Below are 15,006 nucleotides of genomic sequence, written 5' to 3' on the forward strand. Positions count from 1 at the left end.
AATGGCCAATTCAGTTTGGCCAGATCGTTACACGATTTGGTTAAACTAAATTTCACGATTTGGTCATCCACATTTGGCCAGATATAGATAGAGCAAATCTATGATATGGCTACGACATAGATATATTTTAAACTGCATAGTTTTGTGTGTTAACCCTTGGGGCAAACGCGTTGTAGAGTGGAGACAGCGACTCGGCAATGTGTAGGGCGCCCCGTAGCAAGCTAGAGTGACGATATACGCAGGGTTGCTGGTACTCAATGGCTGTGAAAAGCTAAATACCGAGATCTATGGCGTGCCTTAGAGGACAGTCCAACAGTGGACAGAAAAAGGCTGAAGTGAGAGAGTTTTGTGTGTTAAGATTTCATTTGCAAACAAGAAGCTTATATCTAATACACTGGAGATTTCAGTATGAACATTAACTTGTAACAAGAAAATTTGACCTTGAATGACGCCTGTATGTTTTTTTATCCCTTTCACACCTAACTTGGCAAGTGGGTGTGAAAGGGATAAAAAAACATACAACAACACTTTCTTCCCTGTAAACTTATAAAGTAAAGTAAAACTTTGTGAGGATGTTTGGATGGATGGATTTTTGTTCCTTTTCAGGCTAAGGAGAAGTAAACATTTATCTATAAAATTTGGTTCAGAGCTATCCTTTTATACGCAAGTAAGAACACAGCTTTTTTTCAACAATTCTTTTAATTTATCACATTAGGTACTGTTAAAAATTATAAATACCTGTACTTATTTGATACTTTTAAATTTTAATCGAGGTACCATATGAACGAATCCGCGGGCTCTAGCCTAGTTATATACAAAAAAGCATCATTTCATTTTAATATCTCTAAGCATATCACACGAAACAAAATGGATACATTCTAAAATTCTCCAGCCATATTATAATGTCGTTAAAATGTAGTTTTCGTAATAAAGTTGTTGGTCATGAACACAAATGTTAATGAAAATGGTCTGTGGAGCGAAAAATTTGACAGTTTTTCCTTTTTTTATATATATAATATCACTATTCATTATATGAACATTATGGTTATCATCTTTATAATTACTAGTTGCGCTCCGCGGTTTCACCCGCAGTGCTCCGCTCCTGTTGGTCTTAGCGTGATGATATATAGTCTATAGCCTTCCTCGGTACATAGGCTATCTAACACCGAAATAATTTTTAAAATCGGACTAGTAGTCCCTGAGATTAGCGCGTTCAAACAAACAAACTCTTCAGCTTTATAATATTAAGTAGGTATAGGTGCAGTCTTCTCTTAAAATTACAAATAACAAAAATATTTTATTGTGTACCAAACAATAAAATAAATACATACACCTATAGCTAGATACCTACTACCTTCATACAGAATGATACAAGAGGCGGTCTTATCACTAAGGCAGCGATATCTTCCAGACAACAGTTTGTTTTGTCATCGTCGACAAAGGAAAGGCAGTTGGAGCGCCTGATGGTAAGGTCTACCACCACTCATAACATCCTTTGGTTATGCCTCTACGATGTTTTGCAGACTTTTATGGGCAAGAGGAGAAACTGGAAAGGGGAAAGAAATGTATACCTTCAAGTCAAAGAAAAGCAGTTAGAATATAAAAATAGCAAGGCTATAAATTATATGCACTTGCTATTTTTATACTGTACGTTTAGTAAAATATATTAGACTAGCTAACCACCCGCGGCTTCGCCCGCTTTGTCTAAAATCTAATAAATTATTACCTTCCTCTTGAATCACTCTATCTTTTAAAAAAACCGCATCAAAATCCGTTGCGTAGACTAGAAAAATTTAAGCATACATAGGGACATAGGGATGAAGAAAGCGACTTTGTTTTATACTATATAGTGATAGTAGGTACCTACCTGTAGTTAAAAATTGAGTGCTATATTTTTGCATTAAGCTATCTTATAATTAGAGTTGATTTCACCCGATCATATTTACATACACTTTACCGAGATAAATTGCAAGTTAAATAAGCTAGTTAAAAAGAAGCCAGTGCCCTGCCCCGTTCAAACGAAGCACAGAGAGTAGACAGTGACTAATTAAAAACAACCCCTCGCGAAATTCATCTAATTCTTTTAAGGGTAAGTTTTTTTCTTTGAAATAATTGTTTTGTAGATTTATATATACAGATCTTACTTTATGGTTCTCATTCTAGAGGTAGGTACTAATTACCGAACCCTCAGAGACTAGGTTTTGCTTCCGACTTTGTTTGTATTTTAAATTGATTTTAAAGGTGTAGGTATTCTATCAAAATCGATACAGCGCTTTAAAGTATTATTTAATGTTAGGTATAATATAAATTATTATTAAAGTAGATATTAATTAATCCAATATGGAAGTATCTAATTCCCTGTCTATTTAAATACTTACCTATATCATATTTATAAGCCTAAGATCATGTACAGCGTGGCGGGTCCTCGGGACGTGGGCCTGCGACACCTTGGCGATTTGTTCACCGTCCAGTCGGGAGGGCGAACGAAGAGTGGTGGGAATGCTCCCCTTAGGTATACGAGGAATAAAGCTGCTCAATGACATGCTAGCTCACAACAATGAAAGCGATATATTTTGTATAAGTTTGTATAAATTTAGAAATATGATATTGTTATTTCTTAGTTATGAAAAGTGATGTAATTTTGGTGAGTAACTGCCTTGTAATGTTTTGGGTATACCTACATACCTGTAAATTACTTGTGATGAAAAATAAATAAATAAATAAATATACCTATTAGGAATCATCGCTAGGTGAGCAAAAGAAAATTATATATATCTCTTTTTCCGAAAGCAGTAGGTAAGTTAACAATAAATATTTTATCTGAATGTATCTAGAGAATGTAGGTACCTACTATAATATGACAAAGTTTTAAAAAAAATATAAAAATAATCTCAATGGTATATTAAAATAATATAATATTATCCATAAAGTCGGTACGTAGGTATATTTACCTAAAATTATAAGGTAGGTAACTTAAATTCTGCTGCCTAACAATACTTTTATCATCATGATTCATGGTATTAATTTAATTTTTTGAAAATAATTTTATTGGAATTTATTAAAAATAAAATGTACCTACGTAGGTAATTATGCAGGTATCTCTCTATAATTAGACATAGGTAGGTACCTAGCTAATAATAGGTAAGGTAAAAGTGTATAAATTTATAAAGAGTAGATAATTAAAAATTTATAAAGCCATATATAAAATATATTTAGGTAGGATCTATATCTATTTAAAACATAGGTACCTAATAGATAACATATTAAATATAAAAGAGTTAAAATTAATTTAAAAACATTCGATAATAATGAAAATAGAGAAAACTCTACAATACCTATTCATACAATTTAAATATATACCTCGACAAATATAATATATTTCTCTTCATATCACAATAAAATGTAATTTAAATTACCTTTTTGTAAATAACTGTCAATAAACTATAACACACAATCTTATATTTAACATATGTCACCGTAAATTTATTAATAATATAATAATTAAGTCGTAAGAAATCATACGTCAATCGGAGAGACGACAACACGGATTCAACATACAGACAATATAATAAACACACCGAAAAATAAAACCAAGCGATATAGGTAAAAAACGGCCACGCCTCCCCTTCCTCCATAGCCACGCCTAAAGTAGTGGGGATGAGCCTTTATTCGCCAGTTCATATACGCTTTCGCGGATCGCACACGTTTACCCGATAGAATTTAATATAAAACCTCTTTTTTCCCACCTCTTGTTCTATATTGCAAACTGTCAAATCTATTTTTTATCTATGCCAGTGAACGTCATAATTGCCGCGCGTTTTGACAGGTGACTTTTTTAATTATCGCCCTAGTGTTGTGCTGTGTGTGTGTGGATTGTGAGGGATACGGTTTTTTTAAGGTACGTTCCGTGTTGTCGCCTTTTTTATTGATCTAATTATAAATATCAATTATATTGTAATAATTATTTGTTATACTACGCTATTGTTTATTTTTTAATAATTGTTAGGCGTTAAATTCCATGTGACTATAAAATATGTTGAAACCTTAGCCCGGCTATAGCAGAATTAAAATAAAACATCAAATTAAAAAACTAAGCTTTCGACTCTACATTAAAATTTAAGAATAATATATTTTTCTCTGACATTTAAAAATAAAATATGCTTTTTAAATAAAAAAGAAACCGCAGATGATATTTTCGCGCCTAGCGGGCAGCGGCACAGATGAAACAGATTTTTTCACAAGGCGTGGCTTCTCAAGAAGGCGTCAGACACATTATGTATAATGAAAACTAATTTGTTGTCACTGAATATTTATTATTATAAATGCGTTGAAAATTGTGTAGGCAGATCTGTTTATATTGTATTTAAATTTGATTTTGTTTGTTTAAAGTTAGATACGGTTATAATTAAATTGATAAAGTTTTTGTTTATAGGTAGGATTGTTCATATTAAATGTCTTTAGTAGGTGTATTCATAAACGTGTAGGTAATAGGTATAGGTATTATGTATATACCTATATTTAAAACTAGCGGTCCGCCCCGGCTTCGCCCGTTGTACCTAGGTAGGTACTTATCTAGGTACCTACATGTTTACGTTTTTTTTCATAAGAACCATCCTCGTAGGTACCTACTTCAAGGAATAGATTGACATACTATTTCGGCATCTGTGTCATACTATTTCAATCATTGAGATAATATTACTACGTATGGAGGAGACACCACGAACAAAATCTGTGCGCCATTTTTTTGCTCTAATTAAGTTTTAAAAATTATTATTTAGTTAGGTACTTAACGATGAAAGTTATTCCTTTGCACTTTTCCGTATTATTTGTACCTATTATTTGTGCAATATCGTAACACACACGAAGGCATGTTTGATGCGTTTCAATTTAAAACCATTAAAAAATACCGCTCAACATACGTCACATGACGTATGTTGAGTGGAACATAAGTGATGTAGGCGGTGTCGTCTCCTATTAATATTATCTCAATGATTTCAATACTGCTTTTAATCCATTATTCCGCAACGCCGTACAAAAATCATGGAGACAAGGGGAAAAAATCTCTACTTGTACTTTCGAATTATCATCTGCACTCAGTTGGACAGCTTACAAGTGACGGCATAGTGATGAATCTTATTATTTTATGCTCTTATATCGTTCTAGTTAGGTCACCTGGTGGTTCAAATGACCCATAACTTTTTCAACATGGGCCTGTAGTCTATTGAACGATTTTCCTTGTATATTCAATTCGTGTGCATTTTTTATACCTCCTATACCTGAAAAAAGGTGTAACTGATAGAAAAATATTTTTCAGGTTAGCTATATAGGTATATCAAATAGAAGCTTATTAGATAGAAGAAAAAATAAGTAGGTACCTACCTAAACAAATAGGAAACCTACCAATATTAAAATGATTATTTGCAAAACTTTAGACGAATATCTTCAAATTTAATCATAAAATTTTTAATCTACTCATTCAAAATCATATTTTGTATCTATATGCGAAATGCTGAAATAATTTATCACACAAAATGGTTCACTGTAATTACAAACGAGGCTGCCCACGCTCCAAACATTATACGAACCTTTATTATCTGTTAGCCGTTTTATTTGACACCTCGCGACACAAGTTTTGCCGCGATTTTTTGACGTGGCGTGGCTGTATGGCGGATGTCCTTTGCCTATAAGTTGAGAGATGTGTCAAAACGTTTTTTTTTTTAATTTTATAGGTAAATTAATGTACCTTATACATATTTATATTGAATTACTTTTAGGTATTTAGGTTTAATAAAAAAAATAATGATATCTAGTAGGTACCTACTTACCTTACCTTAGATACACAATATACATTTATAAAATGGAGATGTTTCCTATAGATCCCTATAATTAATTATTAAATTTAATGGCTTAATTTAAGTAGGTATTCACATAATAGGTATTATTATGTAGGTTTATTACCTATCTGTAATAAATAATTTTGAAAATACAATACCTATAGGTCCCGCCTTTTTATTCATATACCTACCACATATGGATAAGGAGCATACCTATGCTTGTCCAAATTATAAACTTCCAACCAAATTTCATCCAGATCAGTGCAATTTTCGAGTGAAAGAGTAACAAACATACCTACATCCTCACAAACTACCCATGTGGGCATTTACAAAGCGAAATAAATGTTTAATCTTTAGAAAAAAAAAATAATGAAAGAAATCTATTGAATGAGTCAAAATAATAAATAAAAATCCAATTATGCGAGAGCTTTTTAAATTATCTTACTACACAAAATTTCATGAGAATCGGTCAACTGTTACGGAGGAGTTTTACTTCAATTTAAATTAAACTTTTTAAATTACTTAGTAATAAAAACGAGCCTATAAAATAACGGTGTTCAAGTAATAAAAATAAAATCTCATGTAAAATCAACTTTATATTAAAACAGGTGTGAAAATTCGCATAAAAAAAAAATAAAACATGCTCAAAATGTCGTATAAATTATTATATTTCTTTAAATAAGGACAAGCGTGAACCGTTTTTATTATTTTACATTATAATTATGTTTTTGATATAAATCTTTCTTATCTGTGAACGTTTTAAGATAATGTGTTCTTAAATTTAGCTAATTTACTTTGACTGACCGGTTGGCTTGGTTGGTAGTGGCCCTGCCTTCCAAGCCAGAGGTCGTGGGTACGATTCCCACCCAGGGCAAATATTTGTGTGATGAATATAGATGTTTGCTCTGTGTCTGGGTGTTAATCTTATATATAAAAATGAATCGCAAAATGTGTTGGTAAGCGCATACGGCATAACTCGAGAACGGCTCAACCGATTTCGATAATTCTTTTTTTATTATATTCCTTGAAGTACGAGGATGGTTTTTATGTAGAGAAAACGTAAATATGTACCACGGGCAAAGCCGGGGCGGACCGCTAGTTGTCTATATAAGTATTTATTTAAAATTATATGTATGTTTATCAGCCATCTGGTTTCCATAACACAAGCGAAAGCTTAGTATGGAATTAGATCGTGCCGTGTGTGAAAATGTCCTGAAATATTTATTTATTTAACTAATTTTATTTCATTAATAAAATATACTTACCTATATTTTTATATAAGTATGTGTAATGAATGTAATACATATAAAGAAACCGATTTGAAAAATTCTTTCGGTGTTAGATAGCCCATTTATCGAGGAAGGCTATAGGCTATATATCATCAAGAGCGGAGCACTGCGGGTAAAAACGCGGGCCACAGCTAGTATTCGATAAGGTTACAAAAGTTTCAAAGAAACATAGCCTACGTTTGAAACTAAGCGTTTACGATATAATATAAAACAAACATATTAATTGTTTCAATTATATGAAACACTTGTTAAATGATTTTATATGTAAGTACACGCCATGTTGGAATAATTTATTCTCACACTGTTTTTAATGGCCGAGGGAATTATTTTTATAATATACCTAACTATAGATATATTTATTAACTAGCTGTTTTTCGGGGTTTTACCCGCAGTTCTCCGCTCCTGTTGTTCTTAGCGTGACGATTTAATAGCTGATAGTCTTCCTCGATAAATGAGCTATCTAACACCGAAAGAATTTTTCAAATTGGACCAGTACTTCCCGAGATTAGCGCGTTCAAACGCTAAACGAACAAACTCTTCAGCTTTATAATATTAGTGCCTATAGATATACTAGTTAATCCCGTGGCTTCATCCGCTTTGTCTAAAACTTAAAATTATCCGAGAAACTATTTTTAATAAAACGCATCAAAATCCGTTGCGTTTTAGAGATCTAAAGAGGTAGCTGTACATGTTTATAATAGGTACAAACATACAAAATAAAGTTTAGATACAACGACTTAGAGCATTTTAATGAATTTTAATGCAGCATTTTAATGCTCTAAGTACAACGAAGAATTGGAATATCTTTCTCTGGTAGTTCCAATTAAATTCAGCTGTTTCGGAAAAGCAGAAAAACGAACAGACAAAAAATTCCTAAAAGAGAGAAATAACTGAGAATTACACGAATTTAATTAACTAATTATTCTATCTCTATCTTTCTTATGTCTAATAGGTTTAGAGTGAAAGAGACAAAAGACTAATTAAATAAATACGAAAATATTCTTTCAATAAAGTAAACCAAGAGCGGTGAACTAGTGCTGTATGTATGTACATTGTACGTTATGTAAGCAATTGATTAACTCAATTTGATAAGATTCGTTCCACTTAGTAGAGACCCGCATGATCGAATTAAACTTAAAATAATGGGGTATAAGCCAATTATATAAGTAGGTACCTAATATTTTTGATATATACCTATAGCTAATACTAGACATTAACCCGGTTTTGCCTACTTTATTTATTCATCTAGATTTCGTTTAAGAGGGGCTTAGCATAGGCAAATCCTACTTCAAACTCAAACTCAAGCATTTATTTATTCAATTAGACTTCTTCCAGAAGCACTTTTGAATCGTCATTAAATCAAATCCTATGACCTATCCTACCCTACTATCCTTCCTACTAATATTATAAATGCGAAAGTTTGTGAGGATGGATTTGTATGTGTATGTTTGTTACTCTTTCACGCAAACACCACTGAACCGATAACAATGAAATTAAGCACACATATAGAGGATAACTTGGATTAACACAAAGGATAGGTAGGTTTTATCCCGGAAATCCCACGGGAAAGGATTTTCTTTGAAAACGCGGGCGAAGCTGCGGGCAATAGCTAGTTTCTTCCATAAGCTTAATAGTAAGTTATAAATAAAATTAAAATAAAACTATATATAGTCCCTAGTCCCTACTAATATTATAAATGCGAGAGTATGTCTGTCTGTCTGTCTGTTACGCTTTCTCGCTTACACCTCTCAACCGATTTTGATGAAATTTGGCACAGACAATCTTTAGACCCTGAGAAAGAACATAGGCTACCTTTTATCAAAACACCACACGGGCGAAGCCGCGGGCGGAAGCTAGTAAGTTATAAAAGTAGTTAATAAAATTAAAATAAAACTATAGGTAATTAGAATCGAATAAGCGTGTAATTACAACGTCCCGTTTTATAAACATAATTATGTTTTAATTTCATTTGTATTAAAATTAATTATATTTACAAATGGAATGGTAATTTTTAATTATTAATCGGTTTTTATTTGGAATTAAATGTTTTACACGATATTTTAAATAGTGGGTAGTTATAAATTATACTCATTATTATAAGAATACTAGCGATCCGCCCCGGCTTCGCCCGTGGTACCTACATATGAAAAATAGATGTTGGCCGATTCTCAGACTTAGGTACCCGATATGCACAGAAAATTTCATGAGAATCGGTCCACCCGTTTCGGAGGAGTATGCAGACTAACATTGTGACACGAGAATTTTATATATAAGAAGAAGATAAGAAGAAGATTGTTTATTTTAAAGTTGTCTACTAACATAGAAATTTTTGTGTGTTTGTTTAAAATACCCACTCCTATTGATCGAGCGTGTTATTTGACTCAAAAAATATTGGACTGATTATGAAAATCATTTTTCTTCCAACCTGTAAATAAATAAATAAATAAATAAATCATTTATTGCATAATTATTAAGTAAGTATTATTATGTGTATCTCATCCATAATACTCGGGTACCATCATAAGGAAGGTACCCGGTCCTTTGGAAGGCTTACGTGGGGACACGGATCCAACACGCAGAGGCCCTTTAGAGAACTTTACTGTGTTGTGGGACACCAGCCGCAGCCTGCCCATGACTGCACTATAGAGATACAGTCCTAGGCAGCCCGCGGCCGATGTAGGACTATTTCGAGATATGGAAAACAAAATAAACTGGGCTATGGAGTGGGATGTTAAATGGGCCGGTATTTAGGGACTATTGGAAACTATGGCACCTGCCTTTCTACTAAAAGAAAGTAAAAATATGTTGGCAGGTGGTGACTCGCCCTCTCACTGTATGGGCCCCCGAAATAAGTCGCTGCAAAAGTGCGACAAGGGGGCAACATATTGTGAGCAGCTAAGGGTGGAGAGGCGTCCCTGGACTTTAAACTACGATCACGCGCTCCCTGAGGGTCCAGCATCACGTGCCCACTCGCCACTTACGCTTCGCATCCACCCTTCGAGCTAAAAGCTCTCGCGACTCCACTCTGGCCGGCCGGTTAAGGCAAGCCAGAGGTGGGGGTCCTGTCCTCGTCAGGCTTCACTCCGACCGGCCGGTGAAGGCGAGCCGGAGATGAAGACAGGGGCCTCCCCCGGGAGCACTCGGTTCCCGCGGGGTCGCTACTCCCCGACACCCCGCCACAAGGTGTCCTGCGGGTTGACTGATTGCACGGGTGGAATATCTATTGTCACGTAGACAATAGATATTCCAACCGTGGGCGATGGGGTCGTCACATCCCTACGCTCTTATTATTATTATTATTATATTATACAGAAATTCATTTAAGTTGTAAAAACAATTCTCTAACAAGTAGGTATTTAATTAATTTATTTTTAAATCCTGGAAGAGGAACCCCTTGCAAGTCTTTTGGAATTTTATTAAATATCTGAATACCTACGTAAGGAAGAGAGTAGGTAAAGAGAAAATATTTAATGTGTAGGTACACGTATACAGTCTATCAGAACTTCTTAATACGTATACCAAATAAACTGAAAACTCCGAAAATTTTTTTATTTTAAGCTATTGCATAGCTTCAATCGCGGCCCGCGAGCCTTGAGCGCGGGGACCGAATCCAAAAATTCCGTAACGAAAATAACCTCACGCCACTCCGACGGGCACGGAGGTGTGGCTTGAAGGCATAGCATGCAATAGCTTTACCGCGGCAGTCTTCAAGTGTCACACGTCTTTTTTTTATTCCTAAATTCTATTATCTATTCATTACTGCATTATTTTGATTTTTAACATGGAGAGGCTAAATTTTATTCGGAGTAAAGCCGTCATGGTATAGTATAATAATAACACTTTTCAATAATAATACCAGAACATTTTCTTACCCACATTTCTCCATACCGCAACTACAAAAATGTGCAAACGTCACTCGAAAAAGTTCAGCCGTTTCCGCTTACCAAGAACGGTGTAACAAAAACATTAATGACTCTTGTATTTTTGTTGCATTTATGACTTAGTGTTTATCCGACACTTACCTACAAAATACCTGACTAATTAATAAATAAAAAAATACCTACATCAAAGGTATTTTGAATTTCTATATAAGGCAAGTGTTTTTTCGCAATACTATGTATACCTAGTAGTGTTTATTTTTAACCAACGATGTAGAAAGGAGTTATGTGTTTAATGTTTGTTTGTGTTGTAGTAGATTGAGAACGGATGAAACTATTTAGTTACAGTTTTTAAATCGAAAGTCTTGTTTTCTTCATACCTTCAGGGGATCCTAGTGTAGGGTTCAATGCAACATAATATGTAACAATATTATGTAAAAAATTTTTGAAACAAATAAATAATTTTTTTTTATGAAAATAGATAAACGAGTGTTCTCTTACAATATATGAAATAATGTTTAATCTCACCTACGTTGTTACAAAAATGTTAAATAAATTTGATGTCTCATTCATCGTGTTAGGTGTTTCTAATTATATCTACGTCCACCACTGTATAGGTAAGATTGAATAGAAATCGATGAAATTCTAATAAGATTAATTTTAAGATGTACACACTATACTCACTTTCAAGGGAAACATATTTTTATTAATCGTTTCATAAATGACTAGCTGCGCCCTGCGGTTTCACCCGCGTGGCTCCACTCCTGTTGGTCGTAGCGTGATGAAATAGCCTATAGCCTTCCTCGATAAATAGGCTATCTAACTTTGAAAGAATTTTCCAAATCGGACCAGTAGGTACTTCCTGAGATTAGCGCGTTCAAACAAACAAACTCATCAGCTTTATAATATTAGTACCAGATAGAGTGCTAAGGAAATAAACATTCTTCTTTTTAAGTCAATTAAATAATCACCCCTTATGTTTTTATTCATTAATTTATTCATTCGTTTATTCGAATTATACAAGTGTTTTAATATGGCATGGCGCGTTTAAAATCATAAATATTCAACTTATAGTGTTTTTAAAAATAGGTACATTCTTTAATACAAAATGATGTATGCCTTGTAAAATGGTTAACACGTTGTAAATAATATATAAATTATTTTTTTAATATTTCAGGACAATTTTCACACACGGCACGATCTGATCCCATACTAAGCTTTCGCTTGTGTTATGGAAACCAGATGGCTGATAAACATACATATATAATTAATTAATATTTATACCTATAGATAATCTATACTATAGTCTATAATATTATAAAGCTGAAGAGTTTGTTTGTTTGTTTGTTTGAACGCGCTAATCTCAGGAACTAGGTACCTACTGGTCCGATTTGAAAAATTGTTTCGGTGTTAGATAGCCCATTTATCGAGGAAGGTTATATCTAGGCTATATCACGCTAAGACCAACAGGAGCGGAGCAATGCGGGTGAATCCGCGCGGCTCAGCTAGTATACAATATTCGATTCCTGTCTTTAATTATATTTATTAAATTTGGTAATTGGTTAAACTATGTTATGACAATTCAAAAGTGCTTCTAGAAGAAGTCTTATTGAATGAATAAATGTTTGAGTTTAACAAATGTAAAGGTTTCTTGTATGTAATTACAGCTACTTCTATATGATTATTCCTGATTAGGTATTTTATAAAATAAGCATTTAGCAAGTTTTTATTATAGCATCATCTATCTGCCAGTTAAAGTCTTATCAGATAAGTAGGTATATATATCTAGTTATTTCAGAGAATAACCATAGAATATAAGATGCTGCAATATAACTAGGCTGTTAATTATTCATTTATTTAATCATTTTTTATTAGATATTATATTTTGATAATGATTTTATATCTTAAGCTTACCTTACCTACAATGCGGGTGTCGAATGTGTGTTCCATCGCGATACGCCAGAGGTTTTACAGACGATTAACATTTTTCTAAATAAATAAACAAAATATTACATCAGTCTATTTACACGTAAAAAACTAAAATGTCACACCGCCATTTTGAATTTCGATAGCGCGCTCTTTAAAATGGTGGTAAGTGTCGTTCGGAAACCGTTAATAGTGTTGCCACAGCGCAAAAAAGCATTCCATTCCGCGCAGTAGGTACATATACATATTTTTCATAATTTATTTCTTATTTAGCGTACGTAAGTATAGTTTGCTATGTGTGAGGAATTTTTTACTAGCATTAGCACGTCGTGGTTGAGAGAAAAAATTGTTTGTCGGTTCAATAAACTATATGGAGTAATAGTTACTTGTGCAGTTACTAATCTATGTCTAACTAGGTTTATTTATAAACGTCACAAATAGGTACAAATCTATACTTAATATTATTATTAAGCTGAAGAGCTGAGTTTGTTTGTTTGAACGCGCTAATCTCAGGAAAAGAAACTACTGGTCCGATTTGAAAAATTCTTTCGGTGTTAGATAGCCCATTTATCGAGGAAGGCTATAGGCTATATTATCATCACGCTAAGACCAACCACGCGGGTGAAACCGCGGGACGCAGCTAGTGTATAAGTAAAGGTAGATATCATAATTATTAAAGGTACAACAATAACATTTAAACCATCGAGATATAATTTAAACCAAATAAGTACAAACTAGTAGATACTAAACTAAGCTATCTCTGATCTCACAGTTTTACCTTACTATAGTCTATACAAAACATTAATTAAAAAACATTTTTATTACAACAATGGACATTTAAGTAATTAATTTATGAAACAAGGTGTCATAAACAACGCAATGAAATACCATTTTAAGATTATATATAGACAGAATTAACCATAAACTTATGAATTATATTTTTTACAATGTAACAAGTGTTGCCATTGTAAAAAAATTAAAATAGATATCGGAATGTCAGTATCGATTAAATCTATAGGTAGGTACTTATATTATAAAGCTGAAGAGTTTGTTTGTTTGAACGCGCTAATCTTATGAACTACTGGTCCGATTTGAAAAAATCTTTTGATAATAGATAGCTGATAGCACATGATAGGAAGGCTATAGAGTATCGGCTATAATTATTATATCATCACGCTAAGACCAATAGGAACGGAGCAATGCGGGTAAAACCGCGGGGCACAGCTAGTAAATGATTTAAAACTGGTTATATACCTGCTTGAAATAATGTTATATTGGAACAAGTACCTAATCACTGTGTTAAAAAAAATAGATTTTGAAATCAGTTAAATATTTTATTTTTTAGTTCGTCTTCACATACTTACTATAATTTGTCTTTGTCAAAATACTGTCAAACAGCTACTATAGAAGCTAGAAAATCAATAACTTAACCGCTTTAAAACCGGTTAAAAACCACACCAAAATTGTCGCCAAATAAAATAAAAAACTCGAAAAAATAACTCGAAAATGAGCCACTTTCTCATTGATCACTGAAACCGCCAACACCTAAAATTGCGAATTGGCAAGCGATTAATTTAATACCTTAATGCATGTTATTATGGTTCATAATCGATTGGCAATTTCTTCAAATCGTTTGGCATGACAAAGTTAGTATGCGGTTATATTGACCCGTATGTGAACGGGTTAAGGTTGAAATTCGGTTGATTTTTGTGTGAATAATTTGGTACGTCGTAAGGATTTCGACCACGTCGTGTGTGGTCCAGTGCTTTATAAGTGGAAGATACTCTATTACAGTTCGAATTACGATATTGTTTTATTTGTTTTTGGGTTTTTGATTATTTAATATTTTGATACGGATAATAAAACATAAAATGATAGTAAAGATTTTCACACATTTTAATGATACCTTTCTTAGTATGGCAAATAATATATGCAGTTGTAAAATAAACGTGGTTTTAATTATAGTGTGTTTTTATTTATATAGACTTAAAACAAGATTCTATGCGCAAATTCAAATGGTATTTTATAAAATGAGTAGGTAACTGGTTGAACATAAAATTAACCAGATTATATCCCAAT

General features: G+C 33.1%; 1 protein-coding gene across 1 annotated transcript in view; it reads left to right on the forward strand.

Annotated features, from left to right (window-relative positions):
- Positions 1–3,679: 3,679 nt before the first annotated feature.
- LOC149896461 (homeobox protein invected-like) overlaps positions 3,680–15,006 on the forward strand; it is a 65,613-nt gene continuing 54,286 nt past the window's right edge. Inside the window, exon 1 of the mRNA XM_090117567.1 lies at positions 3,680–3,898. The gene's annotated coding sequence lies outside the window, so the exon portion shown is untranslated. The remainder of the gene's footprint in view (positions 3,899–15,006) is intronic.

Source organism: Colias eurytheme, chromosome 28 (assembly GCF_061535395.1).
Source record: "Colias eurytheme isolate Ceu_HAF_F1 chromosome 28, ilColEury1 Martin Lab GWU primary, whole genome shotgun sequence".
Classification (NCBI taxonomy): Eukaryota; Metazoa; Arthropoda; class Insecta; order Lepidoptera; family Pieridae; genus Colias; species Colias eurytheme.